We start from the raw sequence: 22,026 nt of genomic DNA, 5'->3' as shown, positions 1-22,026 counted from the left end.
TGCTTCCTACTGACAGACTCTCTAATTGCATCATTTTCTTTGTTTTTTTTTTTTTAATTGGAACACGGCTTTGTAGCTGAAAATGCTATAGGCTTGGCTGTTTAACGTGACTCTGCAATCCCCATATGTGCCTCTGTGGAGCACGAGTGGTTTGCCGACTGCAGTTTGATGGCTAATCTCTGTTTCTGTGCCATGCTTTTGTCAAGCTTAAAGCTTTAAGTACGTTTCTCTCTGACAAGTGTTGGAAAGCATTTCCACAATGGTGGTGTTTGATGGCTAAGTCTCATTATCACCTCTCCTGGTGGTGCAGGAGGTACGGGGCAGGATTTCCAGTTCATAAGACAAGGCAGTTCACCCTTCATGGACAGATTTTCAAAAGAGCCCAACGTGTTGAGCATTTGCACTACTTCAGCCTGAAGCAACTGGCTTGGAGTCATTAGTGAAGAAGCCTGGCTGTCAGATGGAACCCACAAGCTTGAAGAGAGAGTACATGCCTCGCAGCGTTACACAGAATCACAGAATTGCAGGGGTTGGAAGGGACTTTGAGAGATCATCGAGTCCAACCCCCTGCCAAAGCAGTTCCCTATAGCAAGTTACACGGGTAGGCGTCCAGACAGGTCTTGGATGTCTCCAGAGAAGGAGATGCCACAACTCTCTGGGCAGCCTGTTCCAGTGCTCCGTCACTCTGACAGTAAAGAAGTTCTGCTTCACTACTGCAATTCAACGCTATAGATTTCAGTGTTACGAACTTGGCTTTCTGCAGAGTTCAGGCTATAGGTTATATGACAGCGGAGGAAGCACTTTCCAAGTCTGATTTCCAAACTTATGCTCTCAGACTTCGTCTTTCAGCTCTCAATGCACTTCACAGACACCATGCACATTGATATGGTCAGCTGCTTTATGTAACGTAAATACACGTAGGGTGAGGAGACAGCCACTGCAATGAGGTACTAATGAACTCAGCAGAGCAGGGGAGCCGACTGCAGTCAGCTTTGTTTGGGAGCAGAGATCGATGCAAATTAAATTTGTTCTCCAAGAGCAGCAGGAGTCCTGGGAAAGCAGAGAGGAGCTGGAAAAGGGCATTTTGGAAAAGATGTTGAAAAGTGATTTACAGGACATTAAAGGGTGATGCAAAGTACTGGGAACCATAAAAAGCCCTGAGGATGCTCTGTAATTCTTTGAAGTGGGAAGATCTAGTCTTGGGAGGCAAAAGAGGAAAACAGAATCCGAAGAATCAACCTGTACTTGGAGCACAGACTGTGAATTCATTGCAATCAGCAGTACGGATTGCAAGGAATCTCAGTGGTGCAGAAATAGTGGAGGGTGTCCGTGCTGTTCTTATTCTGACCGCACTATTGACCTCTCAGGGACAATCCGTGTGAAAAAAACCGATGTCTCGGGGCTCACGCTGCCCGAGGCGTTGCGGGGGCAGCTGCTCAGGGTAGCGCGTGGCTCAGTGCACGCAAGGCACGCTGCAAAGTTTCCTGCGGGCGGCCCGGCCTCGCGCCGGGGCTCGCGGGGGATTCCCGCCCAAGGGCCGAGCCCGCCCGCGGAGCCGCCGCGGCGCCACGAGATGGCGCCGTCGCCACAGCAAAAGCGCTCCTGAGCGGCGGCGCTTCTGGCGACCTTCCGAGATGGTGCTAAACGCACCTCGAAAATAAACAAACAAACAAAAAAGACGTTAGTTTCGTGGCCAGCAATGTGGCAAGGATCGTAGGGGGGAAAGAAAGGGGCTTTGAAAGAGTAATCTGTAATCTCTGAGTTAGCAAATTGGCCTCAAGAAAGGAAAGCAAACGTGCATGTGAGACAACCTGGGCAGCGCTGCGGTTCTGAAGAAAAACAGGTACGTTTGTAGGGCTGACAGAAAATCCCTGAATGTGACGTGTAGGGCTGTACAAAGAACCCTTCCCAGTGCAGGACCAAGCTCATGTCCTGCTTCCAACCAAGGACGCTGAGGGAAGTTCCATCTTTCATAACGCACGCTTCCAGAAGATTCCTCCCTCATTCTGTTCCCGGTTAAATGCACCTGGCTATTCTTATTGGCAGAAACAACTGAATCTTTCTTTAATTCCTGCTATTTTGGCATCAGAGTAATTTGCAGCACACGCTTCATGAGTTAATTACACGTTCTGGGTAATGGCATTCATGCTGCACAGGGAGGGGAATTCAGTTACCTCTGCAGCCATGATGGCAAGGCCGTTACTCAGTGCTGTTCCTGCTGGGTCCTGCTGACGGTAGCTCCACAAGGATGATGACAATTTGGGAGTGAGGAGCCCTGAGAACTCTGAATGCCTTGGAAAACCTTCCCTGCAGGAAAGAACTTCTCGGGATGGCACCACCCGTTTGGCTTTACAAATTTAAGAAAGATCTGATCAGAGTCTTAAGTAACCTTATGGATAGAATATGATTTGATAATGTGATCTTCAGTCTGCTGAAATAAATGTAAGCAGATAGCTGAGGGCTAGTCGAATGCAGATGTACAATAAGCTGCAAAATCCTAACAGGATAATTTGCTGTCAGAACAACTCTCTGGAGGCATTGGTGGATATCCATCCCTAGGAGTTTTAATGTGATTTACCTAAAAATCCTGTAATTTAACATAGTTCTGCTACAGCATTTCCTGAGCCTCTCTGGCAACAAAAGGAACCAGAGCCAGAACTCTAAAGCCACGGTTTATTTCTGTAAGACCAGCAAAAGCAGCCAGACAAGGAGTTAAGGAGTTTCAATAGTGCAAAAAAGGAATGGTCTCTCACGTGGAAATTATTTTTAGAACAGCTGAGATTAAAGAAGTAACTGACCCAGAGGCTGTTCCAAGATACTGGATGATTCCTCTTGCAGCCAAATTCCCTGGGAGGTTGTAAGCAGTGTTTAGTGGGCAGAAGATGGAGTATCATTTCCTCCGGATAAAAACCTCGCTAAGATCCTGTCAGGTTACAGGTGTGCATACTGGCAGTGAAAGGGCAAGGCATATTTCCGAACCCAATTGCTACTTCGCTACAATTCCCTGTGATACAAACTCAACCTGCAATTTTATGTTCCAGTGTGGATTACTGAACTAGCATCTGTGCCCTTTCCCTTCCAACCCTACCTCATTGTTCCAGTCATGTAAGTTGGCCTCAGGCAAAAAATCTCAGCCTCTCCCATGCCAGAGTGACAGATCAGAGTATGAGCTCTGGTAATGAGCTCGTATACATGATGTTTCCGAGATGAAAATAAAAGTAGAATCCTGATGGCTTGTACTCACCTCGTTCATGCAACACTGCCTGGGACAGTGCCTATCCATATAACTTTTACACTTTGTCTTGCAAAGTTTTGACTTTGTTGCTGTGCAAAGGTCTCTCTCCTTGCAGTTTTCATCCTGGAAGGGCTGCATCATTTGAACAGAACAGGGCTGAAGGTTCTTTTCTTGCTACTAGCATAGAAAAACCTGAACAGACTTGACCTAAATCCCTTTGAAATAACTATACGTTATTTTCCAATTCCTTGTGGTTCCTCAGCATAGATGCAACTGAGTAGGTGGCGGTTGCCAATGTAACAGTTTGGAGAGGAAATAAAAGACTCATTAATCCCTTGAAAAATCCACGTGTACTTTGCCTTGGGGTTCTACACTCAGCATGACCTCAGTTTGCTGTGTTACTCACACAGAAATTTGCTTGTCTTTAGTCCTGATGCCAGGAGTTCCTTTCTCTTCTGGGCTCTGCTGTGAGCCTTCAGCTAGCCCTTGCCAAGAGCGCTTTCATTCACTGTGCATTATTTTGGCACCCTGTCTTGGGAACTAAAGATTTACAGCATACTGAGGAGCAGGCGCATCTTCTACAATGCATTTTCTTTCTTCCTGTTTTTTTTCTCAGACTCTTAACTTTGTGTTGCCTCAAAGACTGATTAGTTTGATTCTGTTCCCCACTTTGACTGTGACACTCGCCTTGTGTTTTCCCACCACGCAGTATTGCTGTTTAAAGATCTGAGCTTCTGTTTCCAACTTCATTTTGCTCTGTCCCATTGCATCTTGCATTCTCTAGTGTTTAGTCCTGAGGTATTGTTTCCAGTGAGCCTGCTGCCTCTAAGCCTTGTTCTCACGGATGCTGCTCGTTTGCTCCAGGGAAATTTTTTTGTGCAAAAGCTCTGTGCATGGAGTAGGGCATCTGTGCAGCACACAGATGTGTGAGGTGGCTCATGGAGGGCAACCACGTGGCTACAGTCAGTGGGGGAGCATCAATAAAGTTCACGCTCAGAGTTTCTGCAGCCTTGGCCACTGCAATGGCTCATGTTGTGAATTTCAGAATTGACCTTTTCTAGGATGGAAAATGATGCTGAGAGATTTCCCCATAGCTCTCATAAATGCCGTGAATGCTTTAATATAACTAACATATTGAAAAGTCACAAATGTATGATACATCCAAGGCATGGACACTTAGCCAAAATAGTAATTCTCTCAGTGCACTTACTTTTTTGGAGGGGTGATAATGAGGGATTTCCTTTAATATCTATAAAGGACACCTGGGCCTGCAATGTTCTTTTTAGAAAGGTTATTCCAGCAATTGGTAGTTATTTTCTTGTCATTGTACATGGTAGAGTATCTGCTCCCAGAGTCATTGCTTTAGTACAGAGCCATTTTATTGAAGTATTATTCATTGATAATGGTCATATTCATGCCATGTATTTCCAAATGAATATAACAATAAATGGGCAAATATTACTGCACGTGCACATCAGAGAACGTACAGCCATTAAGGATTACCAGTGCAGACAAACCATAAAATAGACAGACAAGGGCTTAATCCTGCAAAGTACCTCACTTGCTGCAAGGAGTCCTTGTCTGTGATGGTCCCAGCACATCAATTTGTCCGTGGTCAGCTTTCAGCCTCCAAGCCACAGTGCTATCTGTAGCAGTTGCAGACTTGTTTTGTAAATAGCTGCCCTTGCAGTTAGGAGACATGTAACGTACATTGTTCATTTGTGTGTCAGAGCAGCCCAAGAGACTGTTATAGACAATTATAATTTTTAATCTGTTAAACACACATTGTATGGTAAAACTCTTTGCCAAAACCATAGCGCTACTTTGGTTTGTCTTCTATGAACAGGCCATTTAGGTTGAAATGCTACATGAACCCTGCCTGTATTGCCATACAGTGACCTGGATGCAGAAGTCACAACTAGTGCTAAGCAAGAGATTCCTGGGGAAATGGAGGTGAATCCTGGAGAAATTCTGTTTGCTTCAGTGACCTTGGTCAGTTGTGAGATGAATAAACGTCATGTGCAATTGGACTTTGTGTCTGATGTGCACCTATTTAGTCAGCTGTGCTGGCTCTGTGGTTAGAGAGCCTTCCTACTGGTATCGCAATGCGTAAGTATAGATCCTCAGTTCGTTTCAAAGTTTATTCTTTGAAATGAGTCTGACTAATGTCTAAGTAAAGATTGTCCCCTAGGGACTCTCACACTGGATGTGAGCAGGGTCACCGGTTATTAACGAAGGGTCATCAGCTTTTTGGATGTACATGTGTTTTGCTGCCCTTGCCAGGATTTGTTACTGGTGTTATTGATACTGTGGTTCAAGGATGTTCTGGAGGACTCTGCTGAGCCCAATCCTGGGGCTGCCCAGATCCATTGTGAAAGACAGATCCTGCTCAGAGAAGGAAGGATCACATGTGGGCATTGATCAGGTTATAAACCATTTATGCTTCAAATTACTGGGACATACAAAAGTGTATACTTCTTCAGCAGTATTTTCTCTCTTTCATAAGTATCTCCCAAGAGAAGTGTAATGTATCATTAATTCAGAAAAAGGGAATGTTGGAAAGATCAAAGCCCTTCAAATGGCAACATATTTTTCCCCCCAAGAAAGCATTAAAAACAACAAAAGTAGATTTAGGAAAATGTTATTAGTCTCCCACCTTAGGAAAAAATGTAATTATTTTGGCAATTACGTATTTCCAAAAGATTAGAAGGTATCAAGAAATAGCCTGTTCCATTCTGTAATTTAAAGCAATTAGAAAAGCCCAATTTTGCAAAATTCTGAGCTCTGGTAAAGGACTTTGATATTAAGGATCCCTCTGGGATTTACCCATTCTGGTGAATTCCCTTCAGCAAAGCAGCAGGTTTGTATCCACAGTTTAGCTTCTCATCTGCTAATGTCTTTCATTCTGCTGTGCTGGTGGTTTTGGGGTGCTCCCATTGCCTTTCTGGATGTTGGTACAGATACTCAGCAAGGAACTCATGCACTGACATGAGCTTTTTTTTTTCCTCAGCCTTTTTCTGACTGAAGAGGATGAAGGAAAACAAGAGCTTTGCAACAACCCCCTATCACTGCTGTGCAATCCCAATTCAAGCCTTTCGTGGCTCTGGGAAAGTGGCAGGAGCTCTGCTTGACACCATTAACCTTGACTGTCAGGGTAAGCCTGTGGGAGGAAGAGGCTCTACAACTTATTGCTTTGACCCTATAACATACCAGCTTAGTCCTAGTTTAATTCCAGTAAATTCAGTAAGGTTCCATCAGGGATCAATTTGTTCTGAAGTTTTTATCAGTGCTTTCAAACACAGAAGTGTCAGGTATTATTAGCAACAGAAGTCTATCTTGTGAGATAGTTTTAAGAACCTGATACAAGTGTGATTTTGTTTCGTATTGGCAGAGAATATAGGAAATGCTGTTTGACTCCCTTCACAGCATGGATTAGCAAAATTAGACTTGTCTCCTTTGCACTAACAAGCCCCAGAACAGACTGTGAGCTATTAAATAAAGGAAACTCCTTTCAGACACACACACAAAAGCTGTGGGAAAATAAATCACATAGGCTTCTAGGTGGATAGTTTATTACAGAGTTCATATCTGTAGGGCATCTTCTCTGCAGGATTTTTTTGTGCACAATGATATGACTTTATGGTTTTATTTACATTTTCTTAGCAGTTCACATGGCTTGTTTCTGTGGGGAATGCTGCAGTTGCCTGGAATACCCTTTTATATTTACATCACACGCACATACACACGATTCTGCCTACATACCAACTTGGTGCTGTGTGACTAATCAGCAAGTAGCTACGATGGGCCTGTTAATTTAACAGTTTGAGTCAGGTTTTAATCTCATAAGAGTATTGCTAGATCTTCATTTTATTTTACCATTTGCTTATTTTTTCTTTCTTTGATTTTTTCATGAGTAATACTTTTGGAACCCAGACAAATCTGGAAGCAGGTAAATCCTGTTCTCTGAAGCTGCATGTAATATTACTTGCCCTAGGCAAGATTTGCAGGGAAGCTCATTTCTATTAAAACGTCCCGAAAATTGACTGGAATCTACCCTGACCTTCAGGAACAGTCAGAGCCTGGGTGCCAGTTATCTCCTAGTCAGGAGCTTGAGATGTGGGGTAACATAGCCGTGAACAGGCATTGTCAACACTTGAAATTTTCTCTAAATCTTTTGAAAATCTGCCCTTGAGGTTAGGCCCTGAGCTGACTTAGTGGAACAGAGTGACTTCATTCATTTTAGTCCTGTGGGCCTTGAATCTGGCTCCCTAGTTTCACTTGGAAACACAGCTCAGCTTTGAGTTGAAGTTCAGTGAGGACAATAAGCATGAGTTAAAATAAACAAATTCTAAGCTTGCCTTTTCAGAGCATTTCTCTGTAGAAGTTTTGTTCATAGACTCTGTTCACACAGTAAACAATACTGTTTCAAAGTATTCCTGGAAATTTCCTCCCATGTCTGTCACCCTAGGCACATACCATCCTCTGCTTGGTTCTGGTTCTGGAGAGGATTGTGCTAGGAGAGTCTTGGATTCAGAGATCACACCTCAGACAAAAAAGCCTCAGTATGTAATGAGAAAATCGCAGTTTCTTCCTCAATAGATTCTTCTGAGCAGCAAAGAAGTGTGCCTTTCATGACATTTTCCCCTCTTCATTGCCTCTCCACTCACCCCCTCAGAATATCAGAACTGCTTTAAACTCCTCAAGGTACCAGGCTGCCAAATGTCAGACAGGAGCATAACACCACTACAAGTGTTAGAGCTTCATAAGATATCAGAGAACTAGTCAAATGCCACAAAAACATTGCTCATGTTCAAACAACATTATTTCGGTTCTGAATGACTGTGCATTCTGACCACAACCACATTCCTCCTTATTAACTAATCTCATTTGTTCACACTAGACTACTTTTGCTCACACGCACGTTTAAGGAATGACTGTATTTTCAGAGGATTTGAATAACTGGACATTTGTTTCCAGAAAGGTTATTAAGTGCATGCCACATATTGCCCGTTACTTCATTATTTATCACTTGTAATCTTAATTTAGGAAGTTCTAGTTATCCAGTCATCCAAGAATCGGATCATGCAACTTGTGATATAATTTCTTAATCATTTTAAGTTACAAAAATCTGTTGTTGGTTCTGGAAGATGGTGTCACCTGCTCATTTTTTCCCCTCATCCTACACGGCCCCATCTTTCAGCACAAGAATTCACTTTGTCTTGCAGAGAAAGAGGCCAAGAACCTGATCTAGGTTAAAACTAACACCACAAAGGACAGACAGGCACTTGTGCTGGTGCACAAAGGAATTGGCAGTACAGGGAGTGCACATGACTTTCTGGAGGAGAATTCAGCTTCATCTTCTGATGGCCCGTGTAAACTGACTGGAACTGATTGAGAAACATCGTTGTAAAATGACTGTTACCCTTGCCTGAGGAAGAACTGGTGCACAGCCAAAACAATGAGTTTGTGACTGCCCTAGATGGTGAACGTGTTTTAACTTCTCCTAGATGTGGGTGCCTCCTCTTGCAAGGGTGAAGAAACCTCCTAGGTGCCCTTGGGAGGCCTGTGGTACCAGCAGTCTCCACCACAGCACCATATGCTAAACATGCAGGTGGGAGTGACAGTGTGGTCTCATATAAAGACATCAGGCAGTGCTTCTCTATCCCCACTGGAAAAGTTGGCCTAGCTTTATCGAAAGAAAAAGATTGAAATCAAACGATCACTTTGTATTATGTTAAGCTTTCTGTTCAGTTTAAGTTAAGAAATTTCTGCCTGTATCCCTAGTGCTGTCACCACACTGCATTTCCTTGTGCATTTACTACCCAGTCTAATTACCTGGACTGGTAGCCAACTGTGTGCCACTGTAGGGAGAGGAAGACTACTGCTTTTAAAATGCAAGATTCTGGCTAAAGAGCAGCATGGTACAGTTGCAAACCCAGCACACTTTGAGGCTCTTACAAGTTACAACAAAACTGAAATGCAGTGTTTGATTCATTACACTTTCTGAAAGAGTGCTTCTGCTGCTCAGCCAAGGAGTTCTTGAAACAGATAACTGCATCCGTGCTTTTCACAGGGTAGTAAAAATGAAGATTAACCCTTGACCAGTGTATTTGTCCTGTGCAGGAATTTTCCTTCAACTCTGCCCCAGTCTGGCTCACTTTACAGGCATTGCTCAGCTGCTAGAATAGCTGGGCTCCTCTTCTTGGCATGCCTTATCCTTCCATTCTCCCTTTTGCTTTTCATACTGTCTTATGGATTGTTCACTATTGGTTAATATACTTCTCTCCTGGCCCTGGATAATGTTTGCTCTTCTGTTTCTCTTGACTCTGGGACTGAGAAACAAAGCAGTACATCTCAGCAATGCACGTTATTTTTTGACCTTGACAAATTGTTTTTGAGTTTGATTTTGCTCTTTCCTCCTCCAGTGTCTCCAGTAACCTCAAGTCTCTTGAGCTCCTCTCATCTTCTCTCCAAGGTCTCTTCCTACCGTGTGTTCCCAGAAGTGTTTCTTATGCAGATAAAGAGAAGCATCAGCTTACTAGAAAGGGAATTATACATTTAATCACCAGTCTGACACATACTGACTTTTATTTTAGGAGGTAACATGTAAAACAAATAAAATGTAAGTTTCTGGGGCTTTCTGCTTGGTGAGGCTGCAGCCACTCCATCACTGATACCTAATAACAGGCTGTGCAGCTCATCTCCATACACTGACCTGCCTGCAGACTTTCTCTGAGGATTTAATTTGTGCTGGATTATTTACATTACAGCCCTATGCATTTGCACATTTTTAACTCCAGAGTGGTAGAGTGATAAACCTTTAGCCCTCTATTCTGCTTTGCATCTGAATCAGACCCTTTCCCTTTTCAGTGGCTTTATGGACAGCATATTATGTCACTGTTTAAACTGTTTTTGAACCCACATGCTGAAGATGACCCTGTGCTCCAAGCACACCTGCCATACTCAGCTCATTATCCGGTACCACAGCTGCTCATCAGACACCACCCTGAAAGTGTGCCATGGCCTAGTGATAGGAGACTGTAGCACCCATGTGTGGAAACACCCTAGCATTGCTGAGAGGTTCATACAGTGTTGCAAAATGAGCACGTCAAAGTAGACTGTGAGAGGGCACAAAGAAGAACCTCCTGCTTCAGGTGTATGCATTGCTTCAGCTACCTGAGCCCCTTAGGAAAATCACAGGAAGTTTAAGGCCTTTCAGATGGAGGTATGCCACAGCTGCAGGGTTGATGACCCATTAACTTCTACTACACAGTCATTAGGGTTAATCTAAAGCACCTGCAGCCCTAGTAAAGCAAGTTAGAGAGAGGTTTGTGGTATCTCAGAGGTTGGTTTGCTCTCTAGCATGAGTGCAGTATTATCTTTAGTAGCCCGGTAAGATCTGTAGGGGACTGATGACTTGCTGTTCCAAACAGGTTCTTTGTGGGTATGAAGGGTTACAGTCCTTTTACTGACCTGTCCTGCTTCTGAGGATAACCAAGCTGCCAGCAGCACTGCACAGAGGGGTAAGTGTTTGCATGTGCCTCCTCCAGGAGTGATCACCGTTGTGTACTTGCTTAGTACCATGTTTCTGTCTTTGTTCAGGCCTCCACCCAGTGTAGGAGGGTCTCGGCTGGAACTCAGTGAGCCCCTTCCTGACTTCTTGCTGTCTGCCATGTACTTCCATCCATGTGTTTGTTATGTTAGCTGCTCTGGATAAAATAGCCCCTTTTTGCAGAAACCTGCTGTATCTTTCATTGTGTTAACTTTGCACCCTGTGTTTTAATGCCAAGTCAGTTGTGTCCCCTGCCATTTCACTTGCCATTTCTGCTCAGCCTCTGGCTGCTCAAGAAACCCTTAATGCTGGCCTGTATTTACTGATGATGGAGCTTTTCATGGTTTTGTGAAGAAGTGCATGCTGCTTTTGATCATGGAGGGAATTATTGCAGGAAACAACTGCTGACCTTTGGAAATCTTAAGCACGAAGCTTTCTTTTCGTCTGAGATCTTATTGGAGGTAATTCTCAAAACTCACAGACAAGCTATTCATAGTGCAGCATACAACTCAAAAAGGCTTCTTAAGCATCAGTGTAATTTTTAGAGAGGGCAGGGTGTTGTGTTTGTTTTTTTTCTGTACCAGAAAAACTTTAATACCGTGCTTAAACTTACTGTAAGTTGTGCTGAAGTAATACAGAAAATCAAGCAAATGAATTACTGTCTCCCAGCCAGCTGGAGTTCACAGGTTTTAGCTGTGACCATATCTATTGTTACTGGTTGGTTTGGTTTCCCACCAGGAAAAGTGTGAGCAGAAATAGCTGACGTACTTAAGAGGAAAGAATGAACCTCGTTGAATGTGAGGAGCTACCATGAGCTGCTAAAGGCAATCACAATGCGAAGCACAAAACCATCTTTGATTGCAAGACAGCTTTAAGGGCCTGAAGAACTTTGTGCTTAATGTGTAAAATGAAAATTTATAGCGCTTGGCTGGCAGTGTAATTTAGGTTGCTAATTCTGTTGGTATCTCTTGGAACTGACAGGTGTTGTCCATGTTGCCCTTGCAGGCTGCCTGGGTTCTCAGTGGGAGGATGCATCTCCCAGTGGATCTGATACTTAGTAACACATTATGTATTTTTATTTCTTGACTACACATAACAGGCAGTCCAGTCCAGTGGTGTAAAGCCGTTTTCTTATGCTGTCATTCTTAGAATGAGGCTGTGTTTTAGTAATTTACCGGTAAGAGGCTGTAGTGGCTTCCTGGAGAAATCTAGGTGACAAGAATGACATTTATTTATTTGAGCTGAGTCTTTTGGTGCTGTGCTTTTGAAACCTTGAGAAGTTCTCACAAAAAATCACGCTAGTATTTAGGAAGTATTTTAACTAATGCTTCAAGTGCTTAGACAAAGAAAAACAGGTAACAAAGGAAAACGATATTATTAAAGAAAACTACAAATCTAAGTTGCAAGCATTCGTGTAAACAGTATGAAATGGAGGATATGTAACAGATCTTAAAATATTGCAGCCTCCAGGTTACTTTGAAAAGTGAAAATGAGAGCAAATACTAGATTTTTATGTGAGGCATTGTCAATCTGCATGGGCAACAGCATGCACCTCAAATTTTCTGGTCTTTGCGATGTGAATTGAACGTTAAAGTGTTGCATGGTGGTGATGTGAGACTCTTGGGACTGCTCATGGAGGCCATGGCATGGCCAGACCTTCGTTCCACTCTATCAGTTGCCCAGGTGCAGCTCAGCCTTGAGGGCTCTGTGCTGCCCCAGAGCCTTGTTCCCAGCATGCTCCCTGAGTGCAGGCAGCTTCTAGTAGTCATAGCCCGATTTTCTGCTTCTCCGAGTCATTCAGATTTGTCAAGTGTGCAGCACTTCTTACTCTAGAGGTCAGTATAATGTTAAGAATGGAAATGGTGCAAACTCAATTCTTGTTCCCTGATGAGATGTTCCAGAGTGAACTCTAAATTATACTCCTTCCAATTTAAGATGGAAGAAAAATTTCATACTAGGGAAATGTACTTGTAAAAGCACAACAGCCAATATGGGAAGCTCAGAGGGCGTTAAAGAAAACAATCATTGAGCCTCTTTGTTGAATGGAAGTTATGAATACGCTAGTAGTAATTTTCTGAAGCCATAGACAATAACATAATGTGAGTGGGTGAAGGAAGAAATTACATAGGGCGAAATTTAGAGAGCTGACAGCAGCCTATGCATCGCTTAAGACCTATTTCTGAGGGCTTAATTGCAGCTTAAATAGCATGCAGGACTCGTGTTCATCTTCTGCATAGAAACAAATTCTATCTAGAATGAGCACCGTGAGTGGAACATGGAAACCATGATCTGATCAGCTGTGAAACTCCTGCTTTGGGGAAAGGGTGTTCTGTACTGAGAACAGATGTTGGCAATGTAGATTTATGTTGTAGTACGTACACTATAAAGGTCTAATGCTGTGTTTCACCATAGGATGCACTGATCTTAGTCCAAAGAGATGCCAAGAGAATATCAATCTTTAAACAAATGGGAAAATCGGGTAATGAGCATGCTCCAGGACGTTGTGATTATCTACTTCATTCTTGAGCTATGTGGCTGATAACACTAAAAGCAATCTCACTTACGAGTGCTTCGGAGGCATTTATATTACTTTTGGGCTGGCTGTCCACAAATACTCATTCTCAGTGGTATGAGGGCTTATAAAATATAAATTTTCAGATTTGTTGTATAGCTGTGTAAGAGAAATCAGAACTGGAGTGTCGAGTATTTGCTACAAAATGGTTGCAAGCTACTTCAGTAAGAGAAGAGCCAGAGACATATCAAGGTGGAAAACTATTTTGCATAGTGAATATTAAACACTTAAGTTTTCATTCAGTTCCCAGAATGTTTAGAAAAAGGTATGGTTGTAAAGCCGAACCCGTTGAACTTGTCCTTATCTTTATGTGCTTGGATTTCTTGTAATATTTAACTTTCTCTTTGCATTTCCTGGACTTGGGATTCTTAGTTCTGAGACAATCAATATTCCCTTGTAATGTATTTTGACGTATGCTCCTGATAAGTTTTTACTACTTGAAGTCCTAACAAAGGTTATTTTTGCCAGAAGAGGAAAAAGTAAACTGAAGTAGTCTCCTTCTGGCCATTTTGAAAGCAGAAATAGAGACAAAATGTTAGGACTACACTAACAGCACTTCTCAAAGCACGAAGCTTTATGGGTTTAAGCATTTTCTTTTTAATTGAGAAGCAACCTGCAAATCCTTGCTGCTCTCTGAAGAGATCTGTTATTCAGATGTCTGTTAAATAGTTTGCATGAATTCTATTCCAGATCAGGGTTTGTTCACAAACCATTCACAAATTGTCTACTTTTATGATTCACAGTGTGTGATTGGGCATGTGGTATATTTTCTGCTCTCTGATTTAATGACTGAAACATTTTGACAGGGAATAACAAATGGTGAGTGGCAACTAGTAAACAACGTGCAACTTGGGGCATTTGCAAACACTTTCAGGAATATTAGTAATCGGAAGAACGTTGCTGAAGCCCGGGTAGCCTGACCCCTATGAATGACAATGATTCATATCTCAGCCATCTCGATACAGTTGTGTTTAAGTCAGTTTGTCATCATTTACCCAGCTCTGCAAAGCCTGCAAGGAAAATCACTTACAACGAATGATGCATTTTTCTCTCAATTCGAGCCTTATGCTACTTGTAAGTAGTCTAATTGTGAAACTTGCCCACGAAGGAGCAAATTTTCTGTTACATGCGTGTTTAATTAATGAAAATAATACACTGTCCTCTAGAAGAACTGTTGACAGATAAGTACCGTATTCTTGTGTGGGATACAAGCACCGTGCTAGAGCCAGTGTGTCTGACTTCAGAAATGCTGCGTCTCTGAGATACAAATCTAACATGTTCCTTTAAAGATACCCTGTTACTTTTCTGCAGGTATAAAAAAATCAGCCCAGCTTTAGCTGATAAACTTAAATCTCAGTTTCCGCACGTTTCTTCACTTTTTTTAGCTTGGCAATTGAAAAACAACCCCATTCCAATCTAGAAGGCTTTGAAATGGTGTATGATGTGATTCTCACACAGAGTATTTTTAACTTTTTTTTTTTGCTATGTCCTAAGATCCTTGAACTGCATAAATGATTAAGGTTTCATAACACTGCAGGCAAAATTCCTTCCCTTGATCCGAGCTGCAGATATCCTTTGCATTTTCTGCACACATGGTACTTTCATTTCCATCAATGGGAATTCCACACGCTGAATAAGGAAGAAATATTTGCATTCTGGATAAGTGCCTTATTTGGGCACTTTTTCTTGCTTGCTTGTGCAAAGCTCCTACTGACTTTGATCTTGTTGGCAAGCTGCTCATTGGATGAGAATCCCTGGTTTGTGGAGTTGGTAAATGGCATTTTAATGGTAAGGGTCAGTAATGATTGCCGTACCATTTTTCTTTCTTTACCCACCACAAAGCTATCATCTGAAGTAAGGCACTGCAGTTCTTTTCAGAAGATTAATAGATCTCTGCTAGTAACAGATTTTCCACCAGCCAGAAAGCAGTACACCCACTGATGAGTTTATCATTTGAACTTTGAATCCAGTCGGGAAGTTGAGACGTAAACTCTTCCATGATGGTGATTTGTGGTATATTTCCAGTTTTCAGGGTCAGGTTATTAACCAGTGTAACAGTGATATAAGCACATGTCGTTGAGAACATGAATCAGAGGAAGCATCTGACAAAGACCTCACTGTGCAGGCAGCTCTCCTTGGAGGCTGTGCAAGTCTGATGTGTGTCATGAGGCTCCAGGTGTCAGACCTGAATATACCACAAGCATTAACAACCTGTGTGTGTATATAAAACTGTTCTTGGCTGCATTTTTTTTTTGGTGCTCGGGATTTTATGCGGTGGCCTAAGGAAGGACTGTCATTTTGTTCATAGCTCTTAGTTTTTCTTTGCTTTTTCCTATTGATGTTGGATAGTCTTTAACTTTTTACATAGAATGAACATTTACCATTTTGTATTTGGTAATCTTGTTATGTGTTCCTGTTAAAATGAAGGTATTGAAAGAGTATAATCATCTCCAAATTTTGAATGTGTGTCCTGTCATCCTGAAAGTTCTAAGATGTATTAAGAAATGTGGAAACAGTAGTGGTGGAAAAATAAATATTTGAGCTGTACAAATGCAAAATCATTACCCGCAGAAAACTCTGATTTTTCCGACAAGTTTCTGTCCTCGATTGGAATGAAAATTGAAAATCTTTATGAGCAAGAAGTTCTGTAGAACAGTACAGTGTAGAAATACTTAGCCTTTTGTTTGGAACCAGTATAATGTGATGTGCCTTGGGAACATGTTATGAGAATTGCAGTTTAGGTGTCCCTTGCCTCCATTCAGCTGCAGGGATTAGATGTTCTTGCTGCATGGTCTATCCCATGACACGCTCCATTTTATGGCTTCCACAAAATACTAAACACAGAAGAAACCAGAAAGTACTTCCTGTGGCAAGTTTTCAATCTTACAAAATCTGGTTTTGGTGTATTATTTTTTTTCCCCCCATTACAAATTGCTTTGAGGAAAACCTCCCAACTAGCTCTGAATAAAGAGTTCAGCTTCTTATTTAATAGATATACTCAGTTATGGTATGGCAGCTTCTCTTTTCTGAGCTGGTTGAGCTGAACAAATCTTTACAGTGCAGATAGAAAAAGCCTGTCCTTTAACAGCATTCAAAATGATGCTGCATCCCTCTTCTGTACTGACTCCTACTCAAAGAACTTGATGTAAGCTGCAGATTTGGGTGTGATTCATATGCAATGAAGTCACACAAGTTTTGTGGTCTAGGTAAGTAGCATGTGAGATTTAGTAGTACGTGGGCTGGACTTGAGAGAAGAAACATTTCTGTTCCATTGCAGTGGCTTAAACCTTGCCCAGGGACCAGAAGTTGAAGCCTTTTACTTGCAGTTCTGCCAATGGCCTGCCTCTCTGCTTCCGTGTAGGGATTCCTCTGCTTTCCCTGGGAAGAGAAGGTAGTCCTCATTCAGCAGCTGTTGTCATATATTTGCATGCCACTGACATGCAAGCACTCGTTCTCTAAGTAAAATATACCTAATAAAAATTCTGCATATTGCACGCACTTAATTCTGTACGTTGAAAATATGTGAGGTTGAAACACAGGGAGAAGGAGCCCATCCTCACAGTGTCCTGGCTCCTGTGAACACTTTGCTGTTGCCGTGAGGTGGTGCAGCAGCCTCTGCTTGTGTCGTGTGAAGTCCTGCTGCTTGTGTGGACAGAGAAGCTCAAAGGCTGGCATATAAATTAAGAATGAGTAATTGGAGGAGGAGATCTCCACTTTTCTAGAAGCGATACGCAGACTAGATAATAGGCCTTGGAAAACTAACGAGATGATAGGGTTTCTAACTTCACATTTTCTAATTGCTTCAAATGAAACCCTATTAGAAACAGCTGGTCTGATTCTCAACTGATATAAATTGTCATGTATTTTTCAGATTTAACTAGTGCTTGGCTGGCCTCCCCCAGATGTAAACTCTGGTCTAGATTATGCGATAGCTATTGGCTTTGAATGGAAACTTTAGTGCTACTTTTATAAGCAAATTTATTTTAATGTATTATCAGGAAAATCTAGCACATCTCCAGGTATCATGTGTCTGAAAAATTAATCACCAATGCCAGGCTGCTAAGAAGGCAGAGTAAAAGCAATGCATGTGTCCGCATCATCGCTGCTCAGGGCAGCTAGCTGAAACAGGAATCCACGCCATGTGCTGCAGACTGGTAATCTAGGGCTGGGCGCAGTGAGCCAAGGGTGTCCTCAGCTTCCTGGCTCTAACGAAAGGGAAAGGCATTGCACTTCAGGGGTGCCAAGGTCCTCAAAGAATTGCCAATACATTGAGATAAATGAAAGTAGTTTTTTAGTAAGACTAAAATGATTGATTTAAACATATCCTATGCAATACTGTGATTCTTCTTTAAAGACAAATAAGCAAATTTTTTTCTTTTTAATTCTGGGATAGATTCTCATCTACTTAACATTCAGAAGAAATCACAAATCTGGCCCTTACATTTTCTTAATTGGGATTTGGATTAGTGTTGAGCAGTCCATTGCTATAGCCTTTTTCAGCAGTGTTGTTTTATAGATTTTTCTGACCCACGCTGAAAGAATTCTTACTCATGGATCTAAGGCCTTTGGGAATTGGGCTGTGGTATCTGAAGTTGACAGTGATGTAAAATTGCAAGAAGGTTCTAGGAGTCCAGTTACCTTCCTTCTTCTTTTCCATAGTGCATTTATTTCATAAAGTGGGGGCAGAAAAAAAGAATTAGAACAGGATTGAAGTGGGAAAAACTGCAGAATATTTTTCCAAAAGCCATAAGCTAACCACTTACCTATAAAAGACCAATTGCCTATAAAAATGATGTCTGTTTCTGACCTAATTTAAACTAATTTTGGAGCAATCGATGCCACTGCACATTGCTTTAAAAGAAAGATTTCAAATGAGCTCACTCAAGGAATGAAACATCACTGAAGTTTGTAGGTATTTGCAGCTGTGGGACTCATTTTAGGGAATAAATTGTCTGGAAGAATTGAATTCCAAGTTACTTCCTAAATTAATGACAGTTTTCCTGCATGTTTCTAGTTTTACACAATTCCTTAATCAAGCAATATGGAGTCACGTGAGTAATTAAGGTTATAAACCTAAAGCCCTGTAGTACAGACATCAATATAAATATACTCAGCAATAAAGGATTGTTATGTTAATGTGTGAATTGATCAGTTACTAAATTATTAAAAGGCCTCTGCTGAAAAACACAAGGTTTATAATAGGATGTAAGTCAATTAAAATTCTTATATCACAGATGACAAATCTTTTCTTTGATAAATCAGCAAGTTAACAAAATGAAGCAAATTATAAAACTACAATGAACTTGTTCTTTTCATTTTTCTCAGTATGGAAGATGTAAATAACTGCTCATGTTATTACTATTTACATACTATTCCAAATCATCTGTTTCATGTTAGCCTTGCAATAGTTGGTCATAACTGTTTCCATTTGGAGTTAAAGGATACCAGATATTTTGAAATTGATCTTAGAATTTTAAAGGACTTGTTCTACCAAAATTTCGATTTCAAAATGCATATTATTTGACAGTACTGTTCTGGAAAAAAATGGAGTCAGTACATTTGGAGTAAAGTCTGGGTAGAAAAATACAAACTGGGTGACTGGCTTAAAGACCATATGAATTAAAAGGCCTCTGTAAGTATTAGACTCTATATTTCAGTATCTTAGAGGTCATGCTCTTGTTCTTTTCTGTCCAATCTTAATGACTAAAATTTACTGGATGGGCACATTTCTGAGTGTGGATACATTGAAATATTCAGAAATAATCTGTCTCATTTACCTTTCTTCCCTATGATCTCCTCCTCCATTTTTTCTTTTACACCGATGAACGTTGCTGCTTTTAGAAGTTTCGTCAGATGAGTGTTGCTATAGGTAAAATGTTTCTTCACGTGCCAAAAAGCTGATGTTTATGTTCATTGGATTAGAACAATTCAGTTGATAGGAACTGATTCTCACTGGGCTGAAAGCATCAGGTGTTCTGCTGATGCACACCAGAGTTTGTGGGGCTGGAGATCCTCTAGATACCCATTCACGTTTTTGTGTGAAAGCAGGGAATGGGTAGAGGAAAGAAAAGCAAATACAGTGCAAAACATCGTTCCCTACTTCATGTTTTGTTTCCTTCTGCTGTTCTCAGCAGACTGTCATCTTCCCTGTCACGGATGAGAAAGACAAGCACTGTCCGCACCAGAATCTGGCAGTAAATCTCCTGCTTGCTTACATGGTTGCTTCCATCTCTCTTTCTGGATAAATTTCAGGAGTAGTTGCCAATGCCATTTATCAGTGAGTAGGTCTGAGGAGTGAGCGTTTGAATGAGACACCTGCTTAAAGGCAAACACGGAGCCTTTTAAATCACTGTGCTGCTCTTTATTTTAGGACTAAAAGAGAAATATGCATCTCAGTATTTACTGCCCTTTTATTAGGAGAGGCTGTTTGCCATTGCTTACAGATTTTACTCATTTTAATCAGGCCATATCTTAATCATCTGGGCTGAAATTAGGAAATATACTCGAGATCTTAACCAGTGAAGGGCTTAAGGATGTTCATTCAGGTGCTTTCACCAGTAACAAAAAGACTGGATTTGCTCCTTAGCTAGCTGAGAGCACCAAGTTGACAGAGACTTGCACGAATAAGCAATCCAAGTGACAGTGCAAAGACACCATGGACTGACGTGTCTTCCCAATGAGAAGAAAGGTGTTTCTCACTTTGGGAACACCAAATGCCTGTGACTGAATCTTTCATTCATCTATCTCTCTACATCCTTCGTGCTGAGTGAAGACCATGGGGTACCTCCTGGGGATGTTTTCCCAGTCTGCCTGGTACCCTAAGTGAGAACATGCCAGGACCTCCCATGCACTTAAACCCACCCTTGGAGGCTGGTCCCTTCCCTCATGCATCTGGTGTCCAGCCTTGCTGATGTGTTGGAGGTTTTGGCAGGACTTGAGCTGCCAAGGTCAAAGGTTGTTAAGATGCTGGGACTTGTGCCACCAGGCACCAAAAAGTTCAGCTTTCAAGGCCCTGTCACAATTTTATGTGTGGAAAATAATTATCCTAAAAATGCAGAGAACAAAGGGATTTTTTTTCCCCTTTTAATCCCCTTACATCTTGGTTTTGCATCTGTAAAAAGAGAACAATATAGCTTCACTTTTATGAGCAGCAGTATGTGTTGTATTCCTCATGAATCATGCAAATGCTGTGTGATGTCCCATATTCTCGTAAAGCGTACAAGGAAACAAACAATGCTATTGTCAGAGCACAGCCGCAACAGAGGAGGGAGGGAAAAGGCTCAGAGGTTTTTCCAAGGGAGGAAACAGAAGTAAAGCACCAAGTAGTTGCTCTTCCTGCGGATGTCTTCCCCTATTTTCAATGAATGAAGCAGAGGTTGCTGAAGAAAGGTGACATATGAGATGTACAAAATTTAAATTTCCATGTATAGCAGGATGGAATTAAAGCAGTGATAATTTTGGTGTTTCTGCACTGTCAGTACCTAATTAAAATGAGATCTTTTCAGCTGAATGCAAGCCCCATGACAGGCCTTGATAAAATGGTACAGTGGAATAAGTGTTAGCAGTGTTGAGGGATCCCCTGTCTAGTAGAGCTGATTTATCACAAATTCCCCTTTTGTGATGGCCCACTCGTGGCTGAGCCTGTGCTTGCAGGGTGTTCTCTTGGCTTCCTGGTCCTGGCTGGTGGTGGAGGACAGCACTCCTCTATAACTGTTTTAGCCTTCCAATGAGCTCAATTACAGGTCGCAGTGCAAGAAACGTTCCTCTGGCTGTCCATATGGGTCCTATGCTCTTCTGTACTTCCACATCACATAATCAGTTTCATAAATGCTCATAGATTCAGAGTGCTCAGTAGGTGAGTTGCCAGACACATCGCCTGTCTGATGCTGAAATATTTAATTTGATCTCCCTCTCGAATATTTTCACGCATAATGGAAAATTTTGGCAGTGTAGGTATCCTTGAGCCTGCTCAAGTGTGGATGTTCCCGTTCTGCTGCTGTGAAGGCCGCGTATGGGAAGTAGTGGTATGACTCAGTCTTATTAGAAGGTATTAAACTACTTCATCTTCTATCCCTACAAGCAAAACCCGAGAAAGGCTGTGGGTGGCTATAATGTCAGTGTCTCATTTTTCCTTTGTATTTCTGTTGCTCAATAAACATTAATGCACTGTAGGAGAGTTAGAGATTTTATTTAGCCGGAGCTGTAAAAGTGCTTGTTCCTCTCTAATTTCGTCTCATTTTTTCCCTTTTACCGCTGATGACTGGCATCATCTGTTTGTCTCCTGGAGGGTTTTGAACTCAATTATGATGATTGTCTCTTGCTACCCTTGTTTTCTGTGCACAACTTCTATATTCCCATTGTCTTAGATTAAATTTGCCCAAATCCAGTCCCTGTCCTTAGCAAATTTAAGCCTGAATATGTGAAAGAATGCTCCTAATTTTTAATATGGGAGTTGTCTTGCTGACTTGGGAACATTGTGAGCTTTCAAAAGCAACAATATTGTTTTCCTTAAAGCCTCTACAGATGTTCTTGCGCTTTCTGCTCTTCTCTCATCCTCCTTTGCCCAAGATGCATAGCTTATGGTTTGGCACCTTGGTTTCACGGTTCGTTTAAAAAATTGCCCTGTCCCTGGTGTTTTCACTCAAGCAAATTCTATTTAATTTAAAT

At 41.7% G+C, this 22,026-nt stretch overlaps 1 long non-coding RNA gene across 9 annotated transcripts in view; it reads left to right on the top strand.

Annotated features, from left to right (window-relative positions):
- LOC110398168 overlaps window positions 1–22,026 on the top strand; it is a 210,490-nt gene that overhangs the window by 10,202 nt on the left and 178,262 nt on the right. For 7 of the 9 annotated variants that reach the window (XR_002438239.1, XR_002438232.1, XR_002438240.1 and 4 more), the window contains exons 1-3: window positions 1,577–1,843; window positions 6,246–6,389; window positions 10,669–10,758. The exons of 1 other annotated variant lie outside the window; for it this stretch is intronic. This is a non-coding gene — a long non-coding RNA (uncharacterized LOC110398168). Of the gene's footprint in view, window positions 1–1,576; window positions 1,844–6,245; window positions 6,390–10,668; window positions 10,759–22,026 lie in introns of those variants that run through there. One more of the 9 variants, XR_002438231.1, reaches the window with a different exon arrangement.

The sequence above is a fragment of the Numida meleagris genome, chromosome 4 (assembly GCF_002078875.1).
Source record: "Numida meleagris isolate 19003 breed g44 Domestic line chromosome 4, NumMel1.0, whole genome shotgun sequence".
Lineage (NCBI taxonomy): Eukaryota > Metazoa > Chordata > Aves > Galliformes > Numididae > Numida > Numida meleagris.
Note: the sequence above shows the minus strand (reverse complement) of the source record. Positions and strands in the feature narration are given on the sequence as shown.